Source organism: Meriones unguiculatus, chromosome 14, assembly GCF_030254825.1.
Source record: "Meriones unguiculatus strain TT.TT164.6M chromosome 14, Bangor_MerUng_6.1, whole genome shotgun sequence".
NCBI lineage: Eukaryota > Metazoa > Chordata > Mammalia > Rodentia > Muridae > Meriones > Meriones unguiculatus.
In genome coordinates this window covers 23,596,367-23,615,870 of record NC_083361.1, presented here as the reverse complement: position 1 = coordinate 23,615,870, position 19,504 = coordinate 23,596,367, and the positions used below count along the sequence as shown (strand labels likewise).

At 43.0% G+C, this 19,504-nt stretch overlaps 1 protein-coding gene across 2 annotated transcripts in view; it reads left to right on the top strand.

The window, feature by feature from the left end:
* The first annotated feature begins 8,441 nt into the window (after positions 1-8,441).
* Nucb2 (nucleobindin 2) overlaps positions 8,442-19,504 on the top strand; it is a 33,076-nt gene continuing 22,013 nt past the window's right edge. The window contains exons 1-3 of one of the 2 annotated variants that reach the window (XM_060366971.1): positions 8,442-8,571; positions 14,034-14,205; positions 18,300-18,417. The gene's annotated coding sequence lies outside the window, so the exon portion shown is untranslated. The remainder of the gene's footprint in view (positions 8,572-14,033; positions 14,206-18,299; positions 18,418-19,504) is intronic. The other variant, XM_021649102.2, reaches the window with a different exon arrangement.

Sequence of the window (19,504 nt, the reverse complement as noted above, 5' to 3'; positions counted from 1 at the left end):
AAAGAGAACAAAGGAAACAGAGGAAGAATATAGAAAATGCCCATTCAAAGGCCACTTTATGAAGAAACAGTCTCAGGGGAGAAGTGGAGATGGAAGACAGACTGACATAAAATCAGAGTAAAAGAAGGGTGAGTACATAGAGAAAGGAAATGGACTTGGACCAGCATGTCTTTCTTCAGTGACAAGTTCCTGAGAGGGAGAACCAGGGAAATAATAAAGAAGCCAGGGAAATTTTGGATCAGGAGCTGGTGGCTCGTGCAAGCAATTTTATTAAGAAGTGCAGCATTTTATTTACTGTTTGAAGAGGAGAAGGGAATGGAACCAGCAGAGAGCTATCTTATCATGGGATGAAATCAGCAAGAAGTAACCGAGCAAAGCTGCATAAAAGCAACACAGGGTATCTCGAGAACACCACAGACCAGGCACACAGAAGCCTTGGGACTGATAACCATAGCCCCTTAGTGAGGGAAGAGTTATGTTCTCAGGACCCAAAATCAAAGTCCCCGGCAAGGCCTTGGTTCCAGGCTATTGATGGCTCTGCCAAGCGTGTTCAAGGTTTTACACTGGGAACTATGTTCCTTCTCAGTTCATTTCTGAGGTCCTTCTCAGGGCCTCAGGGAAGGCTTGGATTGGCCTGGCTCCCAACAGAAGTGTTTCAATAAGTCTGAACACTAGCAGGGCTGGCTCAGTGGTTAAGAGCAATTGTTGCTCTCACAGAGGCTTAGGGTCAGGTCCCCAGCATCCACAAGGTAGTTCACAATCATCCAAAACTCCAGTTCCAGTGAATCAGATGGCTGCTTAGGAATTCCTCAGGACCAGGGATTCACGTGGTACACAGACTTACATGCAGACAAAATACTCACACATTTCAAAGAAATAACTATAAAAAAGCAAGCAAGCATGTCCCGCCTTTTCAAAGGATGAGAGTTTGGCTCCTAGCACCCACATCAGACATTCACACCTCTTTGATTCCAGATGCAGCATGATCCAACGTCTCTGGCCTCTGTGGACACCTGTACTCACATACATTCCCACAAACAGAAATCCACATGCATAATTAAAAATAATTAATGAAAAAAATTAAGCAATGCCTGAGTGTGGTGGCTCATGCCTGTAAACCTAGCACTTAGGAGGCTGAGGCAGAAGGATTGGCTCAACTATTTTGTAAATTATTTTGTAATTATTATGTAACTATGGTAGGCCTAGGACTCACTATGTGGACCAGGCTGGACTTGAACTCACAGATACCGCCTTGCCTCCGCCTTCTAAGTGCTGGGATTAAAGGCACCTACCACCACACTGGGCAGGTACTTTTTGTGAATTTTAAAATTGTATTTTATTTAGAAGTAATAGTAGTTTTAGGTATGTGTGTGTATATACGCATGCCACAGGGCACAGGTAGAAATCTGTTTTAGGTAGGGTTACGATTGCTGCAGTGAAATACCGTGAAAAGCAAATTGGGGGAGGAAAGGGTTGATTTGGCTCACACTTCCACATTACTGTTCCTCACTGAAGGAAGTCTCAGGGCGGGGACCTGGAGTCTTACACAGAGGCCGTGTCGGGGTGTTGCGTACTGGTTTGCTTCTCATGCCTTTCTCAGCCTGCTTTCTTACAGAGCCCAGGGCCACCAGTCCTGGGTGGTACCACCCACAATGGGCTGGGCCCTTCTCCATCAAGAATTAAGAAAATGCCCTACAGGCTTGCCTATAGCCCTGTCTTATGGAAGAATTTTTCTCAGTTAAGTTTCCTTCTTTTCAGATGACTCTGCTTGTCTCAAACTGACAGAAGACTGCCCAGCACAAGGTCAGAGGTTGACTTTTAGGAGTTAGTTTTGTTCTCCTACTATGGCTTCTGGGATGGAACTCGGGTTGTCTGGCTTGAGAGGCAAGAGCCCACTGAGCAATTTCACTAGATTTTTATAGCTTTGAAGCTAGCTTGGGCTACATAGTGACTTATAGACCAGCCTGGGATACTAAAGTGAGACCCTGTCTCAAAATAAATCTAAAATTTTTGAAAATGAGAAAAATAATTTGGATGGTGGCTTGGGGGGCACAGAAAGGATTTTCTTGTCAATATTACATTATGCAAGTTTTAAGCATATAGAAAAGTTGAAAGAATTTTGTACTAAAGAATTCTACACTTAATGTTACTACCTTAAAAAAAACATTTCTTTACCTAAAATAGGAAGGTATTTTTTAAAATATGGGAAATACTCTGGTATCATATTCACAGGCTTGGGTGGTGACTCTGCAGGCAGAGGACAAATACAGGAAAGGAGAGGAAATAGCCAAAGAAAGGAATGGAGCCATTAGGCAGAGGGCAACAAGGTCAGTGTGAGCAGAGATCACACATGTGCAGAAAGAGGAAAGGATTAAGGAGCCAGGAGGCTCAGCAGATGTGATACTGAGATAAGGAGAGCATGATGCTATTGGCTAACCAACTACTCCGCTCTGTTCTTCCTTGTTCATGAACCCAAATTTGCTGTGGGGGTTTCAGTGTAGAAATAAATTAATAATGATTGGCACAAGCCAGTCATGACCACTGCCTTCCCCTCTGTGGGACACTGGCTATCCCAGGATAGCCCGAGGTGAAGAGAATGGTTTGCAGGGCCACTGTGAAACTCCAGTGAGAGAAGAGGAAAGAACTTTTCCAGAAAAGGCCTTTTGCTGCCTCTCCTGCCCTGCGGCTTCTTACTTTTGAGGTCAAGATTCATAATGTCACTAAGAGTGTAGTGTACCCCTCTGAAAGTCGCACTTGAGAGTTGAAAGTAGGGAAATTAGGAATGCAAGCTCATCCTTGAGTATATAGAAGCTAACCTGGGCTACACATGATCCTGATCCAATCACCCCAATAAAGAAAACAAACAAACAAAAGAAAATATGAGTGACAGGTTGGGAGATGTAGCTCAGTCTTAGAGCCCTTATCTAAAGTGTGAGCCTCCAGTTCCACTCACCCAGCTGACATTGAGGAAATTCTCAGCAAAGGTGACTCAGGTTATCTGCTAGAAACAGTGGAAAAGGAGGACATCCCAAAGAGGTGTGGGAAGGTCTTGGAGGGTATGGGAAGAAGATGGAGAGAGATGCTGGAAGGTTGCTGGGCAGTGCTTACAATGTCCACACTCGGTTGTGCCAACCATTATAACCATTGTTAGGGTGGGTGGCTATGACTTTACAGACACAGATCTGATGACTTTCCCCCCACAGCACAGGGCAGTATTGGCTCAGATGGGGAGCACTTCGGCTTCACCTAAGGCTGAGTTTTTATCAGATGAGAGCACCAGAGGGAAATGAAGGTAAAGAAACAGATGCCTCTGTGGGAGCAATCTCATAGATCAATCACAGACATTTAACTAAGTTAGGAAGGGAAAAAAGATGACAGGACACCACTGATGGTGGAGGCAGGAGGATCAGAACTGAGCAGTTTTGTTTTTTTTTTAAGTCAACCTGGGATACATGGATCTTGTCTCAAATAAAAGAATAATGAATGAATGAATAAAATAAATACATACATAGGAATAAATAAATAAACAACAATATAAAAGGATCAAGTTGTTTTTTTCAGGAACTAACTTAACCAGAAACAGGATCTCCTGCTTCCTCATAGACTTAATTAATCAAAAGTTGTGTTTTATCAAGATCTTTAGGGCCAGTGAGATGGCTCTGTGAATGAAGGTGATTGCTCCACTGAGTTCAATCCCTGAAATCATTAAAATTGCACACACACACACAATCACAACAACAACAATAATATAATACATTTAAATACATGAAGTGGTTTCTATTATACTTGAAAGACTGAGAAGCAATACATTAGAGGACTTGATGAAGATGAGGCATTTTTTGCACTATGGATACTGGAAATAGCATTCCGCATGAATCATCTAGACCTTGATTTACTCATTTGTTTTCTGTAAAGGGCCAGGTAGTAATAATTTTCTTGTTCTATGACCCTGAGTGCTGAGCATTTTATTGGGAGATCATCTTGCTTAAGACCAGGCGGGTCTCAAACTTGTAATGCTCCTCTCTCAGCCTCCTGAATAGCTGGGAATAGCTGGGATTATGTGTATGTTGCTGCACCTGCCTCATAATTTGAGAGCTGGAAAGGTTTTTAATATCTACTCAGATCTGCCATTGCAATACCACGGCAGTCAAGACACCACGTAAAGATAATGTGCATATAATGCCTGTAGCTGTTGAGTATGGCTGCATGATCACAAAACTACCTACACAAGCAGGCAGTGGGGTGATTTAGTCTTACAGCCAGAGGATGCTGATCTGTGAACTAGATCTTAGTATGATGTCTAAGTCTTGGCTTCCATAGAATTTGCTGTTGAGGTTTTTTTTTTTTAGTTTCTGAGAACGTTATGTGTCTGGAGTAATAAGCAGTCTCTACCATCTTTATCCATCTTCTGAGCACAAAGAGCTTGCCTTAAAAAAAAACAACTTATCGGTTGATGTCATGTTGGTTCCTGGAAGAAGAATACAGAGGGCCATATTGTGGCATTAAAAAGCCAGAATAGGCTAGGTGTGGTGGTGCACACCTTTAATTACATCACTGGAGAGGGAAAGCCAGATGGATCTCTGAGTTTAAGGCCAACCTGGTCTACAAAGTGAGTTCCAGGACAGCCAAGACTGTTACACAGAGGGGAAAAAAAAAGCCAGAATAGATGGGATATGGTGGCACACGTCTGTAATCTCAGCAGTCAGGAGACAGAGGCAGGAGGTTTGCCACTAGTTCAAGACCAGTTTGGTCTACATATGGAATTCCAGGGCATCGAGGGCTAAAGAGAAAGCTGAAACAAAAAAACATCAGAATATATACAATACAACCACACACACACACACACACACACACACACACACACACACACAAACAAAATGAACACAAATCAACCAACCACCCCTTCTGATCCCCACTCTTTCTCATGAGTTACCAAGAACTACACTGTGGAGCAGAACTCATGGCTGCTGGTCTGCTCAGATATTTTCATTTTCTTCTCACCTGCCCTCCAACAAATTCATTTTGAGTCTCTTAGCTGAGCCGAGGTTTCCTTGGAAATCAAAGAATCAAATTGCCTAGATCAAGTTGAGCGATATCCCAGGAAGGCAATAATCAGCCAGGGTTTCCTAGGTAACAGGCAGACGGGTGTGTGAGTAGAGAGAGGATAAAAATCTATCCAGTACCTTTTCCAGCACCTAATATGACCCCAGTCAGGTTACAGGTGCAGAAATTCCTTTTAACACATCCCTGTAGCATGGCATGCCAGGCACCCTTTAATTTTCTCTTCACCATCTCTGCAGTACGAACCACTACTGAAAGAAGCGTGCTGATGGAGCAAGGTCTAGTTAATAATTTTAAGTAGGGGCACTTTCCAAAGACAAGGGGATGGACTGGCCAAGGCAGAAAGCAACCTGGAGTTTTTTTTTTTTTTTTTTTGTTTCCATATACTATTTTTTATTCATCATTGATTATTTGGGAAATAATCACACATACTTCCTAGTCCTCCCAAGTTTGCCCCCATCCTTGTGATCTCCACCCTCAACAAAGAAGAGAGAAAACCAAATCCAAACCAACCAAACGACAACAACAAAAATGTCCAATTAGTATTGACCATATACTCAGTGGGGCATGGTCAAACTTCCAGCAGCCAGCCATTTAAAGAAAACTGAGTCCTTCCTCACCCTTTAACTGCTCATGCTACCTCTCCATTTCGAGGTTGACTTATTGGTTAGCTGATAAACTGGTGACTCTGCCACAGCACACACCAGGCCTAGCGTCAGACAGCAAACTCAAGGCCAGGCACAGATGTCAAGCATTTGAGGCAGGGCTGGGGATGGATTCTGACTGTGCAGTGTTCCGGCTGTTCTTCCATCCTTCTCCCTATCAGGAAATTCTCCATCCTAGCTAAAATCTAAGGTTTGGGTTTTACTTATTAAAAAATATTTTTTTCTCGTCTTAAAACTACGTTGTGTGTGTGTCTTGGAATGGGGTGGGGAGCAGCCCTTGCCACAGTGAACATGTGGAGGTCATAGGACAACTTATGGGAAGTCAGTTCTCTCCACCATGTAGATCCTGGAGATAGAATTCAGGTTAACTTCTGAGGCGTCTTGATTTAAGAAATAAGATTTCTTCTTAAATTGCTCAGATAATGGGATGCATTCAGGATTCTCTATCTTCTCCATCTACTCCTTCCTTCTTTCCTTCCATCCATCCTTCCTTCCTGTGTTGAAGATTGAATCAGGGTCTTGAGTATATTAGAGACACTCTCTGCCACTGAACATCCCTCACCCTTGCTGCTATTTTTAAAAAATCAACTTTAACAGTAAGAACTGTTCTTCTTTGATTTTATTTAGCATAGTTTGGTGTGAGCTTTTGAGACAGGGTGTCACACTGTTTCCCAGGTTGGTCTCAAACTTAACGTTGATTCTTCTGCCTCAGTCTCTCAAGTGCCTGGATGAAAGACAGGAGCCACCACTCCAGGCTTTTATCCTCACGGCCTTCTAAAGTATTTTGTTCAGCTGTCTCCTAATCCAGGAACTTGCTCTTCACTCATTGCTCATCCTGTTTTTCTTGTCTTCTCCTTGCCCTTCAGCCCAGAAGAGTGCTACCATCTCAGTCACCATACTCCTGTTCGTTATCTTCTTCCTTTTAGCACATCATTGGATGAATCTCATCTTCTCACTTGACAGGTCTTACTGATCTCCATTGGATTTCTATGAATCATTCAGACAGATCACCACTGGGGTTTCTGAGGTCTGCCCTTAGAAAAGCCACACCCAGTTTTTGTGCCTAATTCAGATAGTATTTGTCCTTGTGCTAGAAAATAGGTAATAGAAGCGTTCAAGGCAGTTCCTGCCTTCAATGTGTTCGTGGACTAGTATTTTGCTTGTTTTCATTTTATAAGACAGGCTCTTACATAGCTTAGGGAAGCCTCAAATTCCTGATCCTCGTGCTACCATCTACCACGCGCTATTATTGGAGGCATGGACCACCATTCCCACAGTGTTGGGGTAGAATATTGACTCAAATCTTCCATGGTTACTAATGACACCTACAACGTGGGTAGTGTTTCTTGTATTTTTCAATTTGAAATTTAGTGTCCCTACACCATAATCTTTTATCTTCCCTAAGTGTCAAGTGTTACTATGCTCAACCCATTCATTTCCTTAAATTTATCTCTGCTTTTAACCCTTCAGTGGAGGCAGAGCCACAAAATAAAACAAACAAACAAACAAACAAAAAAAAAAAATGGACAAGGATCCTCCTAAAACACAAAAGGAGCTTAAACTTGGGATATTAGTCTAAGTAAGTGGACAAGAGGTGTGGATAAGAGTTAAAATCCAGAGGCTGAGGATAGTATTGGTTTAGTCACCAACCCAAGAATGGCTGCGTTACTACAATGTGCGGTCACCATTTCTACTGATTGGCTATGTTGTAGGTGTCGGCGGTACCGGTATTACTGTTCCCATTTTACACATAAGGAAATGGAAGCACAGTGCTTTGGCAAATGCCCCAACTGATGGGTTAGGTGCAAGTTGGATATTGCAAGAGAGGAAGTCTGGTCCCTAACGGTGCACACAGCCATTAACCCAGGTTGCAACTTGCTACAGCGGCTTCCATTGCAGAGGAAAAGGGAGAGGGAGAGGAAGAGAGAGACCGAGAGAGACAAGCATCAGTATTCTTCAGTACTCTGCTTCCTGACTGGGATGCCGTGTGACCAGCTGCCTTAAACTGTGAGCTGAAACTCCTTTCCTTAATTGCTTTTTTTTTTAGTTTTTTTTCTTTGCAGCGAGGAGACCAGTAATACACATCCTAGGACCTTTTTTTTTTTTTTTTTAGGTGAAAAAAACTAAAGATCAGTACGGTGTAACTGGCACCTAAGCATCAGAAACAACCGCAAGGCTCTGAAAGCTTTCCTAACCCTCCAAGTGCTAACATCTAAGAGCCCCATGGTTAAAATGACTTGAAGATGTCTCCGTTCCATGGGGCAGAGAGTAGAGAAAGCCGTATCTGGAGATGTGCATGAGATAAAAGTGAGGTTGATGCAATAAGTCACAGGGACGCAGGGCCAGGATAACGAGGGTGGAGTACGGTTAAAAACTGTACCCGCAAGAGGCTTGCCACTTTTTTCTCCACCACTGTGGGCGCTACAGGCGCAGGCCAGAGACTAAGAGCATGTATATCCCTAAGATTTTGTGGGGAATTCCCGGGCAGCTCCTCACCGGCCTAAAACCTGCTCCACAAACTAGTCCATGACTGCAAGAGAAGGAAGGGGCGCGGCCTCCTCTCCCGGGTCGGAGAGCGCCACGTCCCTCTTGGCTAAGGTCTTTCCCAAAGCGCCTTCGCGTACGCGTTTCCCTGAACCAACTCACCAATAGGCGTCCTCCGCGATCCAGAGCCGGACCAATTAGCGCCTGTCGGGGCGGAGGCAGTCACCATGGCAACCAGGAGGCGGGCAAGCAGTAGGCTGTGGAATAGAGCACGGCGGAGGGCCGTGGGCAGGGAGAAACTGGTGTGCGCGCGGCGGGCATCAGTCGGCTTAGCCTCGCCCGCGGAGACCCTGCAAAGAAGGTCAGTGGCGCGGAGCTGGGTGCAGATCCCAAGCTCGGGCTGGTCGGGTCCCTGGAGAGAGGGCTCTTGTCCGAGCTTGCCCTGCCCTGTGGTGGAGGGCCGAGTTGTGTGCGGGCAAGGCTGAAGAGGGTCTCATAGCTGAAGCCGGGGGGCGCCGGGTCCACTCCATCACTCCTCTTGCTGCAGGGCACCTGAGCTTTTCTTCGGGGTCGGTGGCACGAGCAGGGGGCTAGGTGCGGGACCCAAACTGGGGCGGGTCCGTGAGCGAGGGGCATGCCCACTGGTGAGGACTCTGGACTCATCAATTCCGGGCTGATGCTCCGCGCCCCCAGCGCTGTGGAGCAAAGCTAGGCCCAGGGCACGGCTCTTCCTCGGAGTATGTGAAGCCAGCATCTGCCACTAAGGAGAAAGTTCGTGCCAGCTGTAGTATCGTTTGCCCCAAAGTGACAAATTAGGCGAAAGACGAGCCCTTTCGATTTAGGGGAAAGGGAAAGATGTTACTACTTTCTTGTTGCACCTGCTGAATGTTACCTCGGTGGGCTGATGTGGTTATTGTGGTTGATGCAGACAGCGGTCTTACATGACAATTATTTTGCAACACCAGAAAGGGGTGGAGGAGGAGAGAACGAAAATGAACAGAAACCCTTGTTCTGATTGTTTATACCTTTTACACTTGTTAATGTACCTTTTACACAAATTGAATGCTGAGTGCTATTATCTAAGTTTTGTTTTATTTAAAGCTTTGTTAAGTCTGTGGATAAATAATATAAATACTAACTCTTCCCCCCTCCCCCTGCTTCAAAAATAAAACACCCTGATTTTGACAAAAGACAGGATGTTGGGGACTCACAATACCAGCTATTAGGGGAGCCTGAGGCAGGAGGACACATAGCTTAAATGAAAATATTCGTTATAGTGAATTATAGTTAATTGTGGAGTTTGCCCTATAGGAAAGTTTAAAATGTTGAAATACTTGTCCTAAAGAATTGTCAAGTCAGGTGTGGTGGCACACTTCTTTAATTCCAGCACTCAGGGAGGCAGAGGCATGGCTATCATTCTGAGTCCTGGACAGCCAAGGCTACACAGAGAAACCCTGTCTCAAAAAAGCCAAAACAAACAAAGAATTGTCAAGAAGTGAAAGGATTACATTAGGCATTTGGATCAGATAGCCTCTGGCTGTTTAAATTGCTTAAGGTTTCTCCCTGGCTAGTTTTGATAAGTAGCTAGATTTGAGTAACAGTTCAGTATTTTATTTTGTCCTTAAAAATTGCATCAGGAATTTTCCTCATTTAATCTATGTTATAGTTTTATAACATTCAAGAAAACTCAACAAATAATGAATGTTCCAACATGTTCCTCCGTTAATGAAATTAATAGGGTTGAACATTAAAATAGTGAAAATTTGGAATTACGAATGCAACCTCAGATAGTATCACTCTAGTTATTAGGTGGGCACAGAAACTCTTCATCATCTGGTTTGTCTGGTGTGGGTCAAAAATTCGTTTCTAAGAGCCATCTAGATGGCTCAGTTGAGCAAGGCTCTTGCAGCCAAGCCTGATGCCCCTCTGAGTTTGGTCCCTGTGACCCATATGGTAGAAGGAGGGCACCAGCCACTGCAAGCTGTCCTTTGTCCTCCACACAAACATTCATAAATTCATTTTAAAAATTCCTCTCTGCCTCCCTGGGGTTTACCGATGGATGCAGTTCTTAGGCCCTTCTGGTTTTTACCTACCAACTGGTGGTGGAGCCCCTGTTGCATTTACTTTTCTCTGTTCCCCAAGGTATTGTTCGTTCCATACATTGTGCGTGTGTGCGTGCGTGTGTGTATGTATGTATGTATGTATGTATTTACGTATGTGCGCGCGCGCTCCTGCATCTTCTTCTGTCACCTTCCACCTGTGTTTTGAGATCTGGAGCTTATTTATTCCTCTGTACTAGCTGGCCAAGGAGCCTACTGTCTCCACTTCCTGAGTGCTGGGATTATAGGCACCTGTCCTGCCTGGCTTTTTTTTTTTTTTTGTGGGTGCTTAGGATCCCAACTCAGCTCCTTCTGCTTACGTGGCCCTTTACCGACAGCCATCTCCTTAACCCTGTTTCCCAACCGTCATCTCTCCAACCCCTCACACATTTTTTTTTAATATCCTTTCAGTATGCTTTTTGTTTGTTTGTACGTTTGTTTGTTTAAAACAGGGTAGACGCAAACTCAATCCAGGTTGGCCTGGATCTTACATCGATCCTTCAGGCCTCTGAGGACTGGGATTGCAGACGTGTACCCCAAAGCCCAGATTTCAGCATGCTTTTTGCCAAGTTGGTTTGTGTTCAGTAAATACAAATTGAAATGAAGCCACAAGAAGGCAATTAGGACACTTTTCACATCAGTAGTTATTTATTATGGGCATTAGTTTTAGTGTCTTTGTTTTTAGGATGTGTTTTATGTGTCTCTGCAGACAAATGGTGGAATAGCATGTTAAAATGGTGTCCTACTTCCTGAGAACCCGTTTAGGCTCTGCAGAGTATTTCAGCCGGTGTCTGCAGAATATTTCTTTGAGTATTTGGGAGCTGGAAGGATCAAGCACTGGCAAGATGCCTCTGAGAGTAAAGGTGCTAGCTGCCAAGTCTGATGCCTTAAGTTCAATTCCACAGCCCAGGCCAAGGTGGAAAAAGAGAACCAATTCCCCCAAGCTGTTCTCCATCCTCTGCTTGAGTGTTGTGGAGCTCATGTGTACACACGCATGAAGTAGATTCATAAATATAAGTAAAAATAAAAAAGAACTCTTAAAAATAATTGTATGTGGGCTGGTTAGGTGGTTTAGCGTTTGAGAGCGCTTACTAATTTCCTGGAGGATATGTATTGGGTTTCTAGTGTCCATGTCTGGCAGCTCACAGCCTCTTGTAACTCTGGTTCCAGGAGCTCTGATGCCCTCTTGTGTTCTCTCCAGAGACTCTCACATATGTGAGACACACACATACATACACACACACACACTCACCCACACACATGAATAAAATTTTAAAAAGTGTTGAAAATAACTTATTTATTTATTTATTTATTTAGAGTCAGAGTTTCATGTAGCTCAGGCTATGCTAGAACTCACTATGTAGCCCATGTTGGCCTCAAACTTAAGGTAATTCTACTTCCTTACCCTCCTGAATTTTGGGATTATAGGTATTAGCCACCATGTCCAGCTTAATTCAGTTTTATTCTTAGAAAAATCAAGACTCAGAAATAAAATTGCACACTAAGGATACAGCTCAGAGGCAGAGTTCTTGCTTAGCATGCATTCAAATCCCAGCACGGGGGGGGGGGGGGGAGGGAGGTATCAAGAAAAGTGCAAGTAACGGGCAAATAAATGAAAGGGACTAGGGTTCAATGTGATGTTTCTTTGTTTTTACCATGCTGTATTGAAGTCCTGTACAAAATGCAACTTGCACATTCTTGCTCCTCTGCATAGACCATCTTATATTAAATACAGCATCTAAAGAGACGCCTGTTACTAACATTTGAAGAGGCTTGATTTGCCTTTTTTTTTTTTTTTTTTTTTTTTGCAGACTATATAGAAATACTTACGTGCAGCATTGCGCTTAAACATGCGTGTCTTGTCTTATGTAGCAGGGTTTCAGAAAAGGCTTTGAAAGTGCACTGATTTTTATATCTGTGGCAGGGAGAGATGGTTAAGAGCGTATGCTGTTTTTGTAGAGGACCTGCGTTTAGGTCCCACAACCCATACCAGGCTAGTCACAGCTGCCTGGAACTTCCATTGCAGAGGCTCAGACACCCTCTTCTGGCACCCACAGGCACCTACGTGGCTATGGTGCACATACAACTAAGTAGGTACATGCATACAAACAATAATAATAACGATAATAACGAATATTAGTACATCTGTGACAAACCGGGATCAAGTTCATTAGAAATTTTTTTTAATATTTGTTTTTGTATGTGTGTACCATGGCATCCATGTGGAAGGTCAGAGGTCAATTTTCAGAAGCCACTTCTCCTACGGTGTGGATTCTAGGTCTCAGATTGCCAAACTTGGTGGCAAATGTCTTTACTTACTAAGCCATCTTACCCACTAATCCATCATAACATTTCCAAGTTAATTGTTTTAAGGTAGTGGGAAGTAAGTAGTAAGAAATATTTAAGTTAGAATTTGTTGATTTTTTAAATTTTCTTTCTTTCTTTCCTGTCCTTTATTTTATTTTTTATTTTTTGAGACAGGGTTTCTCTGTGTAGCCTTCGCTGTTCTAGATTCACTTTATAGACCTTTATAGACCAGGCTGGCCTCGAACTCAAGAGATACGCCAACCTCTGCCTCCCAGAGTTCTGGGATTACAGGTGTGCATTATCAGGCCCAGCCTTTTTTTTTTTTTTTTTTTTTTACACAGTCTGCTTTTGTCCAAGCTGACCTCAGACTTGCTATGTAGCCAAAGATGGCCTTTATCCTTCTGTTTTCTCCCTCATGCTGGATCAACAGGTGTGTTGCACCATGCTTGGATTCCCAGCTAAGGACTTAACCAAACAAGTTACCCTCAGCGCTGAAAGCTCCTTCTCAGTTAAGAGTACCCATTGCTTTTGCAGGGGACTTGGGTTTGGTTCCCTATACCCTCATGGTGGCTATAACTGCAATTCTAGCCTCCAGGAACATGAGGCATGCCTTTTTTTAAAGAAGAAGTTACTCTCTGTCTTAGTCACTGTTTATTGCTGTGAAAAGAATCATGACCATAGCAGCTCTTATAAAGGAAAGCATTTAATTTGGCTGGCTTACAATGTCAGAGGTTTAGTTGGTTCTCATCATGGCAGAACACATTTAGACATGGTAGCACACATTCAGACATGGTGCTAGAGAAGGAGCTAAGAGGTCTACATTTGGATCCACAGGCAGCAGCAAGAGATTGCCACAGGGCCTGGCTTAAGCCTTTGAAACCTCAAAACTCACCCCTAGTGACACACTTCCTCCAACAAGGCCACACCTCCTAATCCTTTCAAATTGTGCCACTCATAAGCATGTATGAGCCTGTGGGAGCCATTCTGTATGTCTTAAAGTTTATGTCTTCGCTGAGAAAAACAAATGCTCTTACCTTTAGTTCTTTCTAGGGTAGTACAATTAAGGCATTGTAAACACAATCTGTTTGTTCTGGCCCTTGACTGTTTATTTATTGTATCCCATCAAGTCATTAAAATTTGATACTTTTTTTGTTTGTTTGTTGAGACAGGATAGCCCTGGCTATCCTGGAACTCAGTGTGTAGACCAGGCTGGACTTGCACTCAAAGAGATCATCCAGCCTCTGCCTCCAGTGCTAGGATTAAAGGTATGGGCCACCAAGTCCTGCTAATTTAATACTTTTTTATACTAATTTTATACTATGTATATCATGGCACACATTCTTGTGTACTATTCACATTAAAAAAGGATACATTTATAATTCATTGTTATATTTAATTTTTCTCTTTTTTTATTTAGAACTCGAGAACCAGTTTTTCAAGGGAAAAAAATTTGGACCAGGAGCCAGGACCAGTTCTCTACAAACTTAATATTATATAGATCATCTTTCATCTTACCACTTGAGATCTCAGTGGCCTCATCTGTGAGAAAAAAAAAAAAAAGATAAGATAAAGCTTTAACCTGTCTGAAGGTAAGTCTTCAGTGAAGAATTTGTTTGTGACAAACAAAACCAACCATGTCTGCCAAAACAGCAATAAAACACAGGGAGTGACCATAAGACACACACAGGAATGGCTTAAACATACATTTGTTTTCTCATTTCAAATAATTCTCTTTATTGGCAGAGAAGTAAAGACAGAGTCTCACTATGTGGCCCAACCTGTTCTAGAGCTCATTGAGTGGCCCAGGCTGGCCTTGAGGTGACAGCAATTCTCCTGCTACAGCCTCCTGTGTGATGATATTATAAGCATTAAGCATTAAACCCAGATTAAAGTGATTCTTCTTTTAAAAAGGTTTTATTTAGTGTGTGTGAGTTAGGATCTGCTTCCCACGGAGCTGGGATTGGAAGTGATTGTGAACATGGCTGTTGAGAATAGAATTTGGGTCAAGAGCAGTATGTGCTCTTAAGCACTGAGCCATCTCCCCAGTTCCTAAAAGAATTCTTTTCTTTAAATACAAGTTTTATTTTACTTTATGTGTTTGACTGCATTCATGCCTTTGCTCCATGTGTGTGCGCCTGGTGCTCTCCGAGGCCACAAGAGGGTGTCAGATAGTCTGGAACTAGAGTGACAGGTGGTTGTGAACAGCCACATGGATGCTGGAAACTGAACTTGGGTTCTCTGGAAGAGCAGCCAGTGCTCTTACGGCTGAATCGCCTCACCGTCCCCTAAAAGAACTCTTGAAGTCATAGTTTAGAATAGGCAGAGTGACGTTATAAAGTTGTATGAGACCCAATCTTTTAGTTCTTTGTCTTTTGTCTCCTAAAGTTCCCTTAGTTCTCAAAGTCAAAGATGGCTGCCAGACCTCTACCGTCACAGCAGGGTTCCAGGCAGCAAGACAAAGACAAAGAAGAATGCATCCTGTCTCTCTGGAGACTCCCTGAACCAAAGCCCAGGCTTCCCAGATACATAACTGGATGTATGGTTACACTCAGTGAAAGGGGACTTATGCTACTGGGAAGGAAGGAAGGGTTTGGTTATCAGAGGAGAAGCAGAAGTCTCTGCCTCGGAGGGAGCTTCCCTTTTCTCATTTCTGAGCTTCAAGTCCTTGGCAGTGAAGCCTCAGTGATTAGAGCAGACCGTCCAGTTGGACTACTGACTATAGAAAGAAATAGTCTGTTTGCAAAGTTACATTCTTTTTTATTTTTTATTTTTTGGGTGTTTGTTTCTTCTAGTTCATTTGTTTGTGGGCTTTTTTGTTTGTTTTTATTTTTTTATTTTTTATTTTTATTTTATCAATTACAGTTTATTCACTTTGTATCCCAGCTGTAGCCCCTCCCCCACACCCTCCTAACTCCACCCTCGTACCCTCCCTCCCTCTTCTTCTCCTATTGAGAAAGGATCTTGCTATATAGTCCTGGCTGGTCTAGAACTCAAAATATAGCCAGGCTGTTGAACTAGTCTGCGCTCATGCTTGGCCCTGCTTTTCTTTTATTCCATGATTCACTATAGAGGCACGTCTCTCTTGTTTGGAGGTTTGCCCTGGTTATTTAAAAACAACCACCCATGAATGTTCAATGTGTGTTTGTTGTGCAACTGACGATTGTGTAGAGATGAGCTGGCATTTATCAAACTGCAAGTAGTTAGGTTAGCAAGACACTAGAATGAATAGAGATCTTTCCCCAGGATTGCCGCCTAACCAGTCATCAGAAGTGACTGTGTTGATAAATGTGACCCCTCTTAGTATATTTTGCATTCGGGATGGTCACACAGGACACCGTTTTCCTGCCTTTCTAGGAGTTGATTGTTTAAAGTCACTTAGCTCTTACCTGTCCTGTAATGTTCTCTTCCTGCTGGCCTTTGCATAAGTTATTTAAGTATACCATTTTGGGGGACAGTATTAGTTGAAACCAGGCCCTCACACATGCTCCTCAAATCCTCTATACAGAGCTATGTATATCCCAGCTTCAAGGCATGCCAATATTTCTTTCCAGATTTTCCCTTTACATGTTTACAGACATATTGTATGTTGACACTTAAAATGGTTCAGATAGTTGGACACAGCTATAATTCTAGAACTTCAGAGGATGGTAGAGGCTGGAGGTCAGGAGTAAAGGCTGGCCTCAGATACAAGATTCAATTGACATTATTTTGCTGTAAATGAACAGCCTTGAGAAAATGAAACAGCAATTTAGGGAATTGAATTTTAAGTGAATAAGAATTCAAAGATTCAGTCAGTTGTTCAGTGTTTATAGGAAGGAGATAAAGAAAGATTAATATTTTGTTTTTTTTTACTTGATTACCTTCTCAAGTTAGAACTTTTTTTTTAGAATTATTTATTTATATTATTTATACAGCACTCTGCATGTATGTGTGCCTACATGCCAGAGGAGGGCAACAGATCTCATTATAGATGGTTCTGAGCCACCACGTGGTTGCTGGGAGTTGAACTCAGGACCTTTGGAAAGTGCTCTTAACCTCTGAGTCATGTCTCCAGCCCCAAGATTTTATTTCTATGAAGTGTGTTTGCATTTTCACAAGCTCTTGTACTTTTCCTCTTACTACTTGGACACAGCCAGGCATGGTGGTGTGCAAATTCCTATTGGCCTTGAACTCACTGTGGAACTGAAGATGACCTTGAACTTCTGATCCCTGCCTTCTGCCTTTCCAGCGCTGGGATTACTGCCAGGAGCCAACATGTTTGGTGCAGTCCTGGGCCTTTAGCGGGCTAAGCAGGCTCTCTTCCAACTGCACTATCTTTTGAACCTCTCACAGGGTTTGAAAAGTCATTTGACATTCGAGAAGTCATTAGACTAAACATGTCTAGTCCTGAATACCACTTTAATATTTCTTAGCTTTTGTTTTGCTTTTGTGGTTTGAGACAGTCTCACTCTGTAGTCCAGGCTAGCCTCAAATTTGCTGCCATCCTCATGACTTAGCCTCCTACATGCTGGGCTCAGCTTAGTTAAAAAAAAGTTTTTTTTCAGGGATGGAGAGATGGCTCAACAGTTAAGAGCACTGGCTGCTCTTCCAGTGGATGTGGGTTTGAGTCCCACCACTCACATGTTGTCTCGCAGCTATCTATAACTCCAGCCCCAGGGGATCTGACATCCTCTTCGAGCCTCTGCGTGCACTAAATACATGCAGGCAAAACAAATGAATAAATAAATCAAATTTATCAAACTTTTATTAAGAGAAAATGGCTGTTCTGTGTATTGTTTTTTAAAATAACTTTTCCCTCAAAATTGCTTATATTAAATAACCCACCTCTCTCACTAGGTTAAAGGCTTCCACATCCAGGAAGCATCTATTCCACTTACCTTTGTTTTCCACCATAACATCTGATGTGGGTTCCTAACATAAACATTTGTTTAAAGAAAACATACTTCAGCCTTAAAATAAACAGAAGAGCAAAGGGAGGATTAAGAGAGGAAAAAATTAAAAGAAAGAAAAAAGGGACAGGGCTAGGAAGATGACTCAGTGGGTGAGAAAGGTTGGTGTGCAAGCATGAGGATCTGAGTTCAAATCCCCAGAACTCAGGTAGAAAGCTGGGCACAATTCCTTATGTAGCACCAGTCCCTCTGCACTGCATGTGAACATTCAGCACCACAGGACACACACACACACACACACACACTCACACTCTCTCTTTCTCTCCCTCTTTTTCTCCTTTCATCACATACACAATTACACAGTTTATACTCCTAACTGGATAACCACTTGATGACTTGAGTGATTTCACATCGAAAAAATCTGGCTCTATATGTGAGTCACACCTTTGAGTTTTTCTGGACTTGGAACTTGGGAGGCTTGTTTTGGATTTACTGGATACATAGGGAAAGGATCTGTTTCCTTCTGGATCCTATCTTTTCACATTTTCTTGGCATGGAGCTGGGGATGTATTCATTTGTCAAATGTTTGCCTGGTATGCACCAAGCCATGAGTTCAGTTGCCAGCACCTTGTAAACTGGGTGTGGAGATGCAAGCCTGTAATTCTGACACCTAGGAGATGGAGACAGGAAGTTCAGGATTTCAAGTTCGTCCTTGGCTATATACTAAGTTCAGGGCAATCTGCTTTACATGCTTCAAACAAAAACAACAATAACAAACATTCTCTTCATTCTAGACTTGGTGTCTTCAGCCTGTGACCACAGCATTGGGAAGGCAGAGGCACTACTGCTTTGCATTTGAGTCTAGCCTGGGCTACATAGTGATTTGCATTTGAGGCCAGCTTAAGCTGCACAGTGAGTTAAATGGATTTCCTATTATCCTGCCCTTAGAGAGTCAACTCTCAGCCTGTAATGTTTGGCTCCATCTGCTGCTCAGTAGTTGGCGAACTGTCTCCTCTCAAGGTCTGTGTGGTCCTTATGGGAAGAAGAGGTCAGTAAAGGAAAGACATCCATTCCTACTGACCTGGTCAGGGAAGGAGACTAGGTTACACCTCTTCTTTCTGTTGGCTGCTCTTCCTCAGCTCTCCTGTGCGACAACATCCATACATTTTCCAGTTGATGGAAGTCTGTAAATGGATCATCGATCCAGGTGGTGGAAGGAGAACCCTGACTTCTGCAGGTTATCTCTGGTCTCCACATTAAATAAGAAAGGAGAGGTTGTGAATATTAAAAAGCCAGGGAAATAGAAATTCCTAAAGAAGATGGTAGAAACACAGAAACCTAGGATTCCTGTGTTTCACTGGTAGGACACACGACTGTACAACATATGGGGAAAAAAAATGCTGCCAGTGGAAACTGAGGCAACCATGACATGCTGTGTCATGCACAGTTCCATTTTGTTTACTGAAAGACTTTTAAAGATTGATTTGGACATTCAGCTTTTGCACGGCATTTGTGAAAAGATTTATTTATTTTTATTTTATGTCTGAGTGTTTAGTCTGCCTGTCTGTGTATCACATGAATGCAGTGCCCAAGGAGGCCAGAAGAGAGTGTCAGATCTCCTGGAACTGGAGTTAGAGACAGTTGTAAGTCACTGTTTGGGCGCTTGGAATTGAATCTTGGCCCTCTGGAAGAGCAGCCAGTGGTATGAACCACTGCGTCATCTGTCTGTGTTTTCTTCCCAGGCCCCATTGCCTGGGAGTTTCTTCTAATCCTGTAACTTGAACTTCACAAATTGGTGCTTGGTTACCGTAAGCTGGCAGCGGGCTTTCAGGTTCTTGTTTTTTTTTTTTTCAAACTCTTTAGTGGTTTGTTAACCAAAAACCCTGCCAGCTGTCAGCTGTGGAGGAGCACCCCCAATCTGGGTTCTTTCCCAGGCTTCCTGTTCCTTAACGTCTCAGACACATCTTATCAGAATGCTTCAGGAGCTAAGTGAACTCGC